Source organism: Sceloporus occidentalis, unplaced genomic scaffold (genome assembly GCF_023333645.1).
Source record: "Sceloporus occidentalis isolate IW3139 unplaced genomic scaffold, rSceOcc1.0.p SCAF_31, whole genome shotgun sequence".
Lineage (NCBI taxonomy): Eukaryota > Metazoa > Chordata > Lepidosauria > Squamata > Phrynosomatidae > Sceloporus > Sceloporus occidentalis.
In genome coordinates this window covers 8,505,841-8,521,622 of record NW_028317011.1, presented here as the reverse complement: position 1 = coordinate 8,521,622, position 15,782 = coordinate 8,505,841, and positions in this window count along the sequence as shown.

Here is a 15,782-nt window from a genome sequence, read left to right as displayed (position 1 = left end):
CTTAGCATGTTTAGTATGTTGACCATGGTACTACAGCCAGCCATGCAGGTCAGTGGAGCTCAGCTCACTAATCACTATGTGATCAGTAAAATAAAATAAAAAAATGTATACAATGTGTGTGGGGGAAAAGCGCAAAAAAAATATATGGTTTGATTGAGGTAAACTGAATTGGCCTCCTTCAAAGATGTCCCAAATAGGACAAAGAGTCAGAATTACCTATAACTTGCAAAAAATCAATAAAACATAAAACATTGGGTACTTCTAAACTCAGGACAAATAATAGAATGTATTTCGCAGGTTTTTCATTAGCGTTTGTAGATGAGTAAAAGATTTTTCAAATAAAAATAAGAAAAAGTCCTTCTTGAAAGAAATTTCTCCATATTTTATATTTTTTATAGTAAAATAGCATTATTTTGATTATATCATCTATCTAAAGAAAGTAATTCTTGTCTTGAAAAAAAACAGTATATAATTTGTGTGAGTACAGTAAATGAGAGAGAAGAAAATTACAGCTAAACATGAGCACCGCAAAAATGCTAAAGCATTTGTCACAAAGGGTACAATTTTTTTTTAAACTAGCTCTGTCCTTAAGGGGTTACAGCATTACAGAAATATTTAGTTGGTTATTCAATACCAACCAATACACATGGTGCATAGTAGCCCTTATGTTACCTAATATTCACTGTCACCTGCATCTCTGACAGCTCTGAGCCTTCCCCAATAATGTCTGGTGAGGTTGGAGAATACATATCATGGGATCTGAGACCATTCCTTCATACAGAATCTCTCAGGATCCATCAAATTTCGATAATGACACTGGTGAACTCTCCTCTACAGTTCACCCCATAGGCTTTCTTTGGAGTTCAAGTCAGGGGACTGAGATGGACATGGTAGTATCCTCTTCACACTGCATTGGGACAATATAGACACATGTCCTCTTACAAGTTGATTCATAACATCTTAAGTTTACTGGAACTACTTAATTGTTGCCCTGATGGTCGAAATGGATAACTAAGGGATTTTGGCCTATATGTTTCCCAATATTTATACCCCTGTGAAACAGGAAGTCATGATTAGACAATTTCCTGTTCCTTGTCACCCAGGTGTGCTAAATAATGTACCACACATGTTTTATTTTTTGAATAAACCTGTCTTGTGTTCGCAATTGTTTTATATCCATTAGAGCAGAGAATTCTTGTGTATTTTGTGAAGAAAATATGAAAGGGTTACACAATAAAGACAGCCTTCTTTGCTCATATTTACTAAGGGTGCCAATATCAGTGGATGGCACTGTATTAATGTCTCTGTATTTAGAATGTGATGTAATAAAAGTCCCTGTTGATGTAATTATTATTATTATCTTTTCTTTTTATAGCGCCAACAATCTATGCAGTGCTTAATATAATACATATATGCAAGGGGTATGACAAGATGTGAATTGACAGACTAAGACAAACCGATACATGAGGTGGAGAGAGCCCTGCTCGCAAGCTTACAATCTTGAGGGAATGGCCAGCTGTCCCAATACTTTTGGCCATATAGTATATTTCTAAGCATAAAATAAAAACAATATATTTCAAGTTACATTGTCAATGTGGACAGTAAACCATGCCATATACAATCCACATGGATAAAGTGTTGTGCCTTAAAATATTCTCAAATACATTTTGTGAAGACATATAACCAGCTTAAGTGACATTTTCATTCCCTTTGTAAAATGGAATAGAGGGTTGACTTGCTATAGCACCATACATATAACAAATGTCCAACTGTTATATAAGAAAAAAATATGAGGAAGTAAAAGTAGTAACTATTTACTAACTACAGAAATATAAAAAGAATATATAATATATATATACCCAAAAAATCAAGGCTATGTGGTACCATGCCATATTTGGTTTAATATTTCTTGCAGACAGACAGATCATATAATATATACACCTTACAACATCCGTTTGGAAAATTGAAAGTAGAGTAGGTTACAAGGTGGGGAAAGAAAAAGAAGCAGGGGGCCGAGATATATTTGCAATAGATATGCAGAAAGGGAATGTAATTCAGGAACATATTAGAGGGATTAAACATATTGTTGCTTCCAGTCTGTCCCCCACTCCATGACCTTATCAGCACCCTGAACAGCATGTTCACACCATGAAGTAAGTACACCAGGCAGATGTCAGCAGAGATGTATTAAAAGGGCCAAGCCCTGCTCAAATCATGGCTTCTCCTATTATGTGAATATGGTCTGCTGGGCAAGGATCAACTCAATAAATTAACACAATAAATGTCACAGTACAATGTAACCTTAAATTACACTATATTGAGAATAGATATAAATTTACAGCTTTTAGGTGAGCTTTGTGTAATGTATATACCCAAAGGTAAATTTCAAGTCGTCACATTTATTTCAGACACATGAAAAAGATAACAAAATAAAGAAATTAAAAAGATAGTAAGAAAAATGCTGAATATGAGAATTCATATTAACTAATGGTTAGACGTAACCAATCCAGCTGATTTCGAACAGAAAACTAGATTGTTACGGGACATGTATAACATGGTTATACTGAGAATCTGACATTTATTGGAATTGAGAAAATAAGAGTTGGACCTAGGAGAGGCAACATGAACCATAAAATGATTCAGAGGAAATCATGGTGGATTTATCATATGAACACTCTTTTTTCTGAATGGTCTCAATGAGGGCTATAATTATATTCCCTTTCTTAAAGATTAAATAAGTGGGAATGCCTTTGATAAGATCTACACAGAGATACGATGGAATGGTCAGAAATTACTACTCTTTTATTAACTTTGTTGCGATTTGTGCATGTTCTGAATACATACGACATTATTTCATACAGGGATCCCCTTGGTGAACCATTATATAATATCTAAATCATCAGTATGAAAACATCATACACGAAAATACATTTTCATTAAGAATTTATTTAATTAAAAGTACCAATAAATTATTAATCAATTTACATGGATTATATGATTAACAAATGTATTGATTAAGAAAATATTGGTAAATTTTAATTTTTTAATTTTCAGAATTTGATATTAGGGAGAGGCTCTACACTAGTTGATGGTTTTCACTATTGGAAAAACAGTGACACATCTCTTGACAGTATACATATCTCCCCTGTTTAATTAATTTAATTATTCAGCAATTAGCTGTTGATGCATTTTCATTCATCTGGTCAGAGGAAGTACTCGATACGTAGACCTTGAGGGGCATGCCTCCATTGTAACCAATCAATGTAATGTGGGCCCGTCCTGACCAAAGTGTCTGCTCCCTGGCAATCAGCAATTTCACTAATGTAAAAGGGAAGAGAAGAAGCCTTAATTTCACGCTCCCTTTTAAAATCTCACTCAGGGAACACACACTCTTTGTTTGCCCCCAAAGAAGCTATCCTGATTGCCAGCAAAAAGCATGTTGGGCATATTTAGCTTGGAGCCTATCCCACACCGTGAATACTTTTTAGTGACAGGGAATTCATTTATTTTTATTAAATACAAGGGAAGACCTTGGACAGGACTATCAGGGTTCCACCATGCCAGCCCGGACTATGTGCTAATTATTTATTGTCATGTCTACCTGCAGCCACTAGTGGCCACCCTTCCCTCTCAGGAGCACCCCTTTCTAATTACTTGGGAAAGCTGAGCCACGTTACCTGAGTTTAACCCTGCCCATTTATACCTGCTCTACCTTCAGTCTGGGCCTTTGCATTACAGTTAATCTGCCTGTTGCCTGGCCCAGTTCTCCTGCTACAGTATTCTGATTAACCTGTTGTGACCCGGCTTGCTTTTGATTTGGTGATGATGCCGTGCTTCTGGTTCTGACGAGCCTGCCTATCTGAGGGCTTCCTAGCCGTGTGCCCTGCTTGAGGGCTTCCTAGCCGTGTGCCCTGCTTGAGGGCTTCCAAGCCGTATGCCCTGCCTGAGGGCTTCCAAGCTGTGTGCCATGCCACTCTGGTTTTCCCTGTCCTCGCTACAGGTTCCCTGTCCTCGCTACAGTTCCCCTGTCCTCAATACAGTTCCCCTTTATTCTTTTACTCCAGTTGTGTGCCTGTCTGTAGCTACCTACCAGTCATGATGCATCAAGGGGTACAGACAGAGCCCCTGGCATCCCCTGCAACTGGGCTCCTACCTGACCTGCTGGCCCAGGTCCTGACAAGGACTTTGTTTCGGGGACTTTTGTAGGAAAAGTAGGCACTAGCTTTTAGCTATTTTGTGGCTATTTTAGGGATCTATATAATGTACATAGTATTTTTATGTAATGTAGGATCACTTAAGGTTATGCTACTGTATGAATTAAACTATGTAGACGTTTTTAATCTTAATAAAAGTAAAGTTTTAACCATTTCAGGTTCATATTCAATTAGATTTAATATTTTATATAAGATAAAGACATTAATGGAGAATAGCAGATTGTATACTGTGTGTGCATCTTATCTTGCTGTACAAAAGCATTTCAAACGTGAATTTATTTTGACTTTATCAATAGGCTGTGGATTTGCAGGTGAATTGGTGTTCAACCAGCCAATCAAAGCAGGGCCAACCCCGACTGAAAATGTTTAAATAAATACATTATGATTTTACACAGTTGTTTGTTTATACAATTTTGTTTATAAACATTTTTCTTTGTTTAAAAAATATTGTGATATTTCCGGTTGTATCAAATCCACCAAGAAATCAGTTTGAGTCCTCCGCAAGAAGATTAAGAAAAAGGGGATTTATCTGCCCCTAGTAAAGCAGACCAGGAACTGCCACCACTTCACACTTGTCTACCAAGAATAACCAATGCCCAGTGCCCCCTGATTCAGGCACCCCAGGCCAATGCCCATAAACCCCTAGATTTAAGCACCCCTACATGGGACACCTGCTCCCAAGTCTAGCCCTAAATTAAAGCATGCATCTCTGCCCTTTCTACAGGAAGAACACACCAGGTCACAATGCATAGAACCGTCACAGTGCTAAAAAAAATGTTTTAACGCACCTGCAAATTCACAGTTAAATGTATAAACCCAACTATGTAAATTTTGTAATATATTCATTTCCATGAACGTTGTAGATTATCCTACAGATTAAAATTGATATATCATTAAATATAACAATATAAACCTGTTTACAACATCACTATATATCAACAGGAAAAATATGATCTATGTGGTGCTTGGTAATATTTGTTTTGCTGGGCTGCAGCTATGTGATGTAACCAATAGTACACTGACCTTCAGCTTATATTTTAATATAGTATCTGAGATTTCAGAACAGTATCGGGCCCTCCTTTCTGAAAATGTTATGTCACGTTCTATTACATTACATCTAATGGTGCTGTCATGTGAATTATAGTCTTGTATTTGGGCCTTGCCATGACTTTACCTCTTCAATGCTAGGGAAGCATTGGCTCCTATCTTACTGATGCTGTGTTGTTGTGCAAGTATGTAGCCATAGTCCCCAGTAATGAATGAATTACAGAGTGTCATGTAGCAGTAGCTATTTTCTGTGAACTCAGTGAGCTTCAGATAACTCCTTTTTTTAAAAATCCACTTCTTTGATCTACAATACTGTACTGAAGGAGTTAAGATTTCTGTTAAAAATACATGCTTGCTTGCAGCATTTTTGCAAAGAAGGAATTTAAATCATATGTGCTTATTTTATTAATGTTCTTTTCTCGAATATTCGCCCGTTCCTGTGTTCGTTTTGGGTGAATATTCGTGTACATTATTCGTGTTTGTTTCTTTTTTCTTCCTTTTTTGCCATTATATGTAGAAGGGGTTAATACGGCTTTAACTACGCAGCAGCTTTGGCGCCAGGATTTTAAATGTCCGTAACTCTTTTGGTTACCTGCAGGGACCTCCTCTGCCATCAACCAATGAAGTACACGTGTACTTCAATGAAGTACACCTGTACACCTGCAATTTTTTTGTATTTGTATGTTTGTAAGGTGGTGTGTGTATATGTGTGTAAAGGCAGTCGTGTGTAAGGGGCAGTGTATGTGTATATGCGTATTAATGGACAGGTGTGTGTAAGGGCAGTCATGTGTAAGGGCAGTGTATGTGTATATGTGTATTTATGGGCAAGTGTGTGTAAAAGCAGTGTAAATAAAACAGCTGGGGGGCACAATTTTCCATTCTTGCTTCGGGTGCAAAAGGAGTTGCTACGGCTCTGCAAATCTGTCTTTGCATGTGCCGTTCAACTCCCTTCCGTGGCCCTGTAAAAAATACCTTACGAGGTTCAGAAGTCTATCCTTTCATAACTGCACCTATTACAATGGTCTTGATTCTAAATCTTAACAGGTGTTAAGGGTGGTTACAAATTCATAATTTTGCATGAAACCCAATCTCATTGTGCAAGAATAGTATTGTGAATACTGCAGTTTTCCTAATATGTAAGTTTGCATACCATTTGGAAAACATTTGAGATGAAGAAAGCATAAAGATTAAATAACCAAATAAAGGGTTATACAACAACTTTACTGAAAAAATACTTGATATTTACTGTTATTTTAATGTACATACATAAACTAAAAATTTCTGTGCACATTCATATACTTTGGATACTTTTCCTAATATAATCCTCAATGACTGTTTAGGCCCATACTTAATATCCAAAACCCCAAATAATGACATATGACTATTTGGAATATGGGGATTAGATAAATGAAATAAAAACTGAAGGTGCTAATTCCCTGGGGTGGGATCAGCCACCACCAGGAACCACCTCCACTAGCTAGTTTGGACATGTAATCAGCCGCTGTAAATGAGCCAAGCTACCCATAGAGGTAACTTCACACAGAGGCCAGCCTTCATGACTCCCTTGTATCTTTGCCGTGGTCAGACTAGAAAGATTTAAAAGTATGGCTGCTGTTAATAGGTATACCCTATAATCTCCTTTGCTGATAATCAGTCAGGTACACTAATAGTTACCTATTTCTATCCTAAGGCTTACATAGAGTAGGTGAAATGCAACAGACAGATGAATAAAATTGACAGGCTTTTACTATACCTTTTTTGTTGTATATAAAGATCTACTTGTGACTGTGATGGTTTTGTATAATTACAACTATATAGCAAATTACCCACATAAAACTAAATCTTAGTCTAAAATTAAATCAATTTGATATAGTGAATTTTTTGAAGTAAAAATGTGCAGGGAAAGAAAGAGGGATATGGTAAGTACAATGGCTATGATTAAGATGGTGGTGGAAGGGCACTAGGAAAGGTAATGTAGGACATCTCTTTAGAAGAAATCAACATGGCTTTATTTGCATGCTTTCTCTATTTTAACCTACACCTATTCTGAGAGTAAATGGATTAAGATATTTGCACTTAATCCCCAATTCTATGTTTGTAATTAAATATAGATAATAATACTATTTGGAGGCACTTGTACTATGAAATCCAACCAAGACTACTGCATAAGTCATTTTTTATTAAAAAAAAGGCCAAATCAATTTTAAATAAATTTTTCTCATAATAGCAAAATAAATTACCAAGCACTGAGTACAATGTTTTGTTGTTAACATTGTCAGCATGCTTTTCTTTCCAGGGATTAATGATTTTTTGTGCAGACATTTTAACTAATAATTTGAAAGAATTTGAAATTCTGGTAGTATTGATATTCTTTTTGAACTTCTGCTTATTTATTGGAATTAGGTTTTTGAGGTTTAAAACAAATGCCCAGCAATCTGTCCCTAAATTATAAGGGAAATTATGTTGAACATATGTTGGGACAAAGAATTAGTTAATATACAATCTCCTTTTAATTGGTTCTGACTTTAAAGAATAGACCTGTTTGTTCCCTAAATACCAAATTTTACTGTTCTGTTATCTGTCTGTTTATTTTAGATGACTGCTTAGGAAACATACATGTTTATATTAGGATTAAGGCAGTTGATATTCTACATAATTGGCTGTTTTGGCCTTCCCATTCCCTAAATCCCCTTTATCTATTACTATTGTCTTTGGAATGCTTACGCATAAAAAATTCAATAGCATGAGCCTAAACAGCCATTACGTCTCGCCCAATGGAAAATTGGTTATATTAAAAATCCAGTTTATGGTGTAATGACTGATTTTATAAATCACTAGTGCTGGAGTCTGAACTTTATAGCCACACACACACCAACTTGAGTAGTAATGTGAAATTCACAAATAAGATACTATATCAAGTAGCACAGTTAGGAGTAGATGTAACCTACATCTAGAGGATCAAGTCCTTTCTTCCAATAAAAGTTATCTCCACAGGATGTGGTAGTATTAAAATGGCCTTTAAGTGGAGGGTGTAAATAATGAGCTTGAGTTGTGACTGTCAATTCACCTTGAGAATGGTGCTTTGTGTGCCGAAACCACTCAGTGTATGCTGGACTGTTTTAAAAGCTTGAATCAAACATACCTTTTTATACTACAACATAGGAGTACGTAATGGGGTACATTGTATAAAATATACATACTTGCAATGTTACCATAGCTATTTTAGCACTACCACACCCTGTAAACAGAGTAGAATTTAAATTTGTCAAATAATGCTAATAGGTAGACATACTGGCAGAAAGAACTTCTGGCCACCCAAGGAGGGATAGCAGAATTAGACAGCCTAATTTACAACTGAAAGCACACACTTTACCGCAAAGAAATGTACAATGAAAATCAGGGATTGAGCAACATCTGACAAAAGACATCATGGGGATCATAATAAATCTTGTAATCCCAAACTGATGAAGTGCCTTCAAGTTTTCCACAATGATGTACAAGATGATGTGAACATCATTAACCAAGTATAAGGAAAGTCTATAAACATATACAAAAATATGCAAAAATGCGTCACAATCATGTCTATAATAAAACAAGCTATTAAGGACAGTGAACCTATAGATTGGGGGTTTGGAGCTATATGTCTGCCGGCGTTATGTTTTGACCTGCTTTTAATTTTCATACTTTTGCCATTTGCTGGACTCATCTGTCGGAGAATCGGAGAAACTGCAGGAGCATCTGAGTAACACTGGCCCTTTTGCATTTGGGGCAAAATAAGGAAAAAAATTTGTATAATGCCAAATATTATGACAAATATGTGACATGTGTATAATGTTGCATTCCCAAACAGACTTGTGCAAACATCTTAAAAGCTCATCTTAAAAATTCTTCACTGAGGAATTGTCGATTTTGTGGGCCTGGATTTCCAATACCATATCCCCCAAACACAAAACACATGGACACAAAACTGCATAATAATTGGTCACCAATTTTAATATGTATGGGAAACAAAAACGATTATTAACATAATAAAGTCATTGTCAGAATTGTCACCAAAAGTGCATACATTCCCCCATTGTTTTCCAATTATCTCCCTGACAATGACATCTCCCTTTCCATACATATAACAACACCATTAACCCCAACAACAAAACCAATCGAGAAAGAGCATACAGAGATACACCTTTCTCACACCAGGTTCTAAGCCACAGACCAGCTCGAAACCACCAACCAAACCAGACACCCATAGCCGGCTAGTCCGGGGAAGCCTGGTTAGGGCAACCCGTACTAGGGCAACACACAATTTCCTATTAACAAACCATTATTCCACCCCCACCTTACACTGACCAGCCCCGCCACTGTGATACTGATGAGAAGATCCTACAAATAACAGGAAGGGAGGATGGTCGATTCAGGTAAGAAAAACTGATTAAAAGTCATAGTCACAAAAACTAGGGACCTATTTTTACAGAACCTCCCAAAGTCCCGTAACCAATGTCCCTAAACCCTCACCCAGTCAAGGCCCCTTCCACTTAGCTGTGCTGTTCCATGGGCTACATTATTTCCACGGTACAATTGTTTCTATATTATTTCTTACATAGTACTTGAATTTCCATTTTTTGTTAATGGGGCTGTATGGAGCTCTGGGATGTCCATTTAAACTAGAAACACAGGTTGTCAAGTTAAGGAGACACTCCAGCCATCATATGCACATTAATGCATATGTTAGCTGCAAGGTCCTTTTAAATGTTCATGGTCACTACCTTGCAGTTGCAGAATACCCCCATATGCATTTTCCTTTGCTCCACCCCCAAGCTATTTTCCGTACACAAGATGTGTGTGGCTGAAAACATGTCTATGAAAATGATATACTTCACATCCCTGGCTTGGTGAATGCTGCAGGTGGGGGTCTATGCGGACTCCCATATGCTTGTGCAGAATATGCATTCTTAGAGGGGTGTACAGTAAACTCTCTTTTTAGCAGTGTTTACTGTATTGTTTTAACCTTTTTAGGACCTGGGGTTTTCATACCTAAATTAGATTTTTGTCATTTTTAACATATGTTTGTTAAATTATGACTCCCCTTTCTATAAAGTATAGATTTCTTTGTTCAGGACAAGCAGGGCCTTCTGTTTAAACCATAGAAACACATAAATCATAATAATTAGTCATAATATAATATGTAAATATATATATGTAAAAAAAACCCAAAGAAAACCCCCCACATTTTTTGCAATTTTTTTTAGGATTGGATGAACAATGACCTAATTTATGTTTGACAACATCCCCCCCACACATACATAGTTTAAGTTCAGCATGGCTATATTCACCCTTTACATATTACCTTTTTTTGCACTGTTTCCAGTGTGATGTCTATAGAGATCCTTTTGGCAATCTCTCTTATACCTTACAAATTCCAGTAAAGTCATGGTGACATTACTTGACTCCCTATAAAGTTTTTTTTCAATCATTAATTCATTTATATTTCATCACTGATTGCAACCAGATTGTATCACCGTTTGCAACCAGGGTGATCAGCCAGCCAGCCATTAGAGATCCTAACAGGGTCTCTGCTTTCCTCTAAATACATTGAGGTGAGTGTCAGCATTGACACTTACTGGAAAAGAATGCCCAATCACGAGATTGGGCATTCATATTATTGTGGTGTATCGGTGCTCATGCTGAGCAGTGTTACACCAGATATGTAGCCAGTAAGCCAACAATGCTGTCTTCTGCTGACAGGGAGAGCCCAGGCTGTCCAGTCACGGCCTAAGATTAAACATGTCTATAGCAATGAAGAATGGGTAATTTGATTAGATTTTATGTGCTGAATTCTGGTCCCTGGGATAAATAAAGCTCTTATAAATGAATAACATTTGTCCCATAGACTGCAATAATAAATTTTAGTCATAATTTTAAGCCTTTTGTGGTAGAATTATTTTACTTCTATTGAGGAAAATACAAAAAATGTCTTTGCTGATATTTTTATCATGTAAGCTGTTGACCTTTTTAGTAGTCATTTGTGTACTTTCTCCTGAATATCTTTATCTTATTTATTTATACAATCCAAACAGAATCCACAGTTATGTACTACAAACCTACATATAAGGGCATATTTAGACAGAGAGTGACATTGTGGAGGATCCAGCTTGCTCTTCTCGAGATGGGGTTTCTAGGACTGTAAAACATATTCTAGGTGAGGTTGGATCAGTAATCTAGAAAATACCATGAACATCTCCCCTCTTTTTGTTCTGCTACCGCTGCTTGCTAATCAATGTTATTTTGCATGGATTTTGTGCTGCATTGATACGCAACCTTTAACGTGTATAAAATAGACTCCCAATAGCTGTCTCTATTGATATCTCTACGAAACAGGTTGAGTTTTAACATTTTAGGATATGTGCTCCAATTTTGAGTTCAATATAGTTCTTCCTGTCTTCCTCTGGGATGAGTGCATAATGGCATCCTGCATTGCATTTTAGTTGATACATTCTTGAGAAGTCTTTCGAGACCTATAATATTTTTAAATTGGCTCATCTACTCTATGGAAGCCATTAAGAATATAAACGCCATTGCAAGTTATCTGCAAAATGACAGAGTTTCATTTCCATGCTATCTATAATGTCACAAATTAAATCAATAAATTGGACTGAGGTAAAAGGCACTTCATTGGCTACCCACTGAGCCAGAAGCATTTCAAATTATTATTATATTACATTGTTCTAGCTCTCCAACTTCGAACTATGGTTCGCTTTTGTAAAAGTGTCACAGGTTTTACATGCGTAAATTACATTTAAGCAAAACTATATATAGCTTTGTACATTTGTACGACTTATGGCATGTTTTGAAAAATGAGAGAACATTCATATTGCTTAAGTGTAATTAGATAAAGAACACCTCGATTAAAATAGAAAGGTTTTGTGTGCTTAATTTCATATGCATCATCGAGAGATCACAGTTTCAAAATAACAAAAAAGGAACTAACAATTAAGCTTCAAAATATTCAGGTACCCATAGGAATTTTCCACACAGTATCAATAAATTTAATTATTTTCTCTATATCCTCTGCTTGGTGAAGGAATGTGACATGTAATTAGGCACTAAGTAGCATCAGTTTCCTTCTGGTAATTTACAGCAGCTAATTTTGTTAATAAGACTGGTAATTGTTTTACGCTCATTCAGTATGTAAAGTTTACCCAATACTAATGCCAATCCAGAGCTGAAAAATAAAGATATTTTTCAAAAAATCAGTACCATTATTAAACATAATAGGAATGCAGAGTCAGATGAGCGCAAATCTCCTGTGGGCTTATTTCGCTTTTATATTCATGGCTGGGATAAGGTTATTATGAAAGAATATTCGTGTGATGATTGAAAAAAAAGCATGCACTTGGATCTAGAGCCCTTGCTGATTTTTACAGATTTTATGGAAATTACCTCTGAGTTTCATTTGCTTTCTACAGATCATTAACCCCTTCAATGTCTTAAGACATGTTAAATGATATTTCTATCAACCACAGAAAAACATTGCTGCATACAATGTGATACAATTACTGATGGTTATACTCTATTTTTCATAAAAAATCGTAATATTACTGATTCTGAATCAGTTTATATGCAATAGTAGTTAAATATGTGAAACACTATTTGTAGAATTATAAAAGAGCTGCTGGGTCCTAGTCACAACAGTTCTAAGCATTGGTGTTTGTTCTTGTATTGGAAAATCCCGTATTATCTTTCCACATCAAGTCTACTTCCAGAGGCGGCAGACCAGACTACGACAGACTTGCAAACAAAAACTTTTGCCTTGGGTTGGGATGCTTCATTAACAGTATCTTGTCATAAGATTTCCATCTACAAGATTATGAAAATTAAATATTTCTCCTACTTTATATGCAATAGACATCATTCAACACATGAAACAGATCTTCGAATTAGTATTTGGAGAGAGTTGGCTTAGTAAAGTTACCTGAGCCCCATCAATTTATTCATCACATGTGTGTGCTTTATACCCTACTTGGGTTTGGTGGATTTCGTTTTTCCGACATGGAAATGGGCTTCTCCCTTTGTCTCTTTCCCTATGTCTTCAACTAAGCATGGGTATTTATCAATATCAGCACAGATACTCTACCATTTGTATTTGGATGATTATCCAGGGGAGCGTAGGGTGCTCTCCATGGACTGCAGGGGGACATGGAAGAGATCACATCAGGATGGGATCTCTTGCACTTGGATCATAGTCTATCTAGGACAGACCTTGTAATGAAAGCAAGCCTCTGAGATTCCTGCTATACACTTCCTGTCAAAAGTAAGGCCTGGCAGGGTTGATTTACTGAATCTCTTATGTTAGAAAGCATTGCTTATATCAGATTAAAATGTGAATCAAAACAGAAAGAAAAACATAAAAACATTGTCTTATTATAACCATGCCCCTTTTGTTTTAATACTGAGATTTTCATAGACTACTTGGCAAGCAAAGTATGTCAGCCCTAAACATTTTGAACATTTAATCTACCACCTGACAATGTTCACAGTTCAAATGAGGTTTGGGCATGAATGATTAAGAAAGAGACGTAGTGGTTTGATAAAGGTGTGTTTCAATGCTCTTCCCACAACATCAAAGGGCAGACAGTGGAGCTATATGCAGTATCTCAATATACTTTTTCAGTAAAAAGGGTGAAAAGCAGTATGTTTTTAAAGACCATTTGTGTTAGGCTGTCATGAAGGGTTTAGTTTCTTTCAAAGTCTGGGACCTTAGCATTTTCTGCAGAGTAAATCTTAAGAAGTTATAATTGAATAGATACTTTAATTAGGGAAGTGGTGCAAAATTTTAATTCACTTTAAACAATCACTTTTTATGCATTGGGGCTGTAAAAGAACTTGAAATTGACATGTTAAGTAGTTAAGGTCCTGACATCATAAGCTTGGAAATAATACTTTGATAATATAATAAAATCTAAAGCTTTTTTCAAAGAAAAAAGTTATACTATGAAAAAAAATGTCGAGAGTCAGATCAACTGTAGTGGCAGGTCAGGAAACTGGCTTAAACTAACTAATAACAATGATACAGCCCATATATCCTAGTTTGCAAACCCCCGCAACATACTATGACTCGGTTATACACTGAAGCACAAAGCCCTGAAAAGGAATGATTAAATTATATTCATCATACACAAAGGCTCTGTGTGATGTGTGGAACTGCAGGTGATAGAGAAAAGAGAAAAAAACCCGAAATATTTTTAAAAATTAGAGGAAAATAAAAATGACATGCACACAGATTGTTCTTTAAAGTTATTTTATGTGACTGGATTTTCAGCTGTGCTGTTTGTTGAAACACCTTCACAAAATCCTACTTAAGAATAAAATAGCCACTACCTACTAATTCTATTGAACAGGGCACATATTCATATTCACGGGGGTGTTAAACAATGTACACCCCATTGCTAGGATTTTAATTTAGCTGCTGTTACTTATGATGGTAAATTAAATAAGGAATATTTTTTCTCAATTTACAATTACATTTAAGTACATTAATGGCCTTTATTATTTCTGCTTCACTTCTTGCATATGATACATGTTGCTCATGTTTTAGATTCTAGATTTTTATTTTAGATTCTGCTCTGTATTCTGCAGTGTATTCAGTTGGTTTAGTATGTGATATGTTTTCATTCCTTTATAGATTGCTGTGGAAAATTCTACATATAACACAGAATGGAAGAATTACAATGTCAACGAAAAGGATATTACTATATATCGATTCACTCAGCGTCAAGCTTCAGCACAGTAGTAAGCACTTGAGAAATTTGCCCTCTGGGAATACTGTGGGTGAGATAGTTTAAGAGGCTTAACTCTAGGAATATGAAAAACTTAGAAGAGGAGAATCTATAAAACCAGCACAACACTTACCATTTCACTTAGGTATGTTCAGCTTGACCAAGGTAGAGCCATAGGCAACAAAATGTTTTTGGGGTTTTTTTTTTTAACTGTCAAGGGACAGTTTCAATATTTATAAAAGGAGATCTGCTCTTACATTCCCAACTTCTTCTTCTGAGAAAATGTTATGTCCCAAAATAATTCTAAGCCTCTACAGGAGCTAAGAAATGAGAGAACATTTCAACCAACCTATTACACTATTCATTATGAAGCACCGAAATCGGTGAGCATGCAATGAAAAAAGGGCTGAGCTGGTCCTATATACTGCAGTTATTATTAGACTTGGGCGCCGGCCAACTCTTCGTGTTCGTCTTTGTCTTTGTGGGGTCTTCGCCCTGTGTTCGGTTTGGGCAAATATTCGTATACATTCTTAGTGTTGTTTTTTTTCTTCTTCTTTTTTTGCCATTTTTTGTAGAAGGGGTTAATATGGTACGCACTACACAGCAGCTTTGAAGCCAGGATTTTAAAGGTCTGTACGAGCAACTCTATTGGTCGCCGGCAGGGGCCTCCTTTGTAATCAAGCAATGAAGTGCTCCTGTTCCACATACAAGGTACATGCCAGAGAGCAAACAAAAATACTGTATCAGT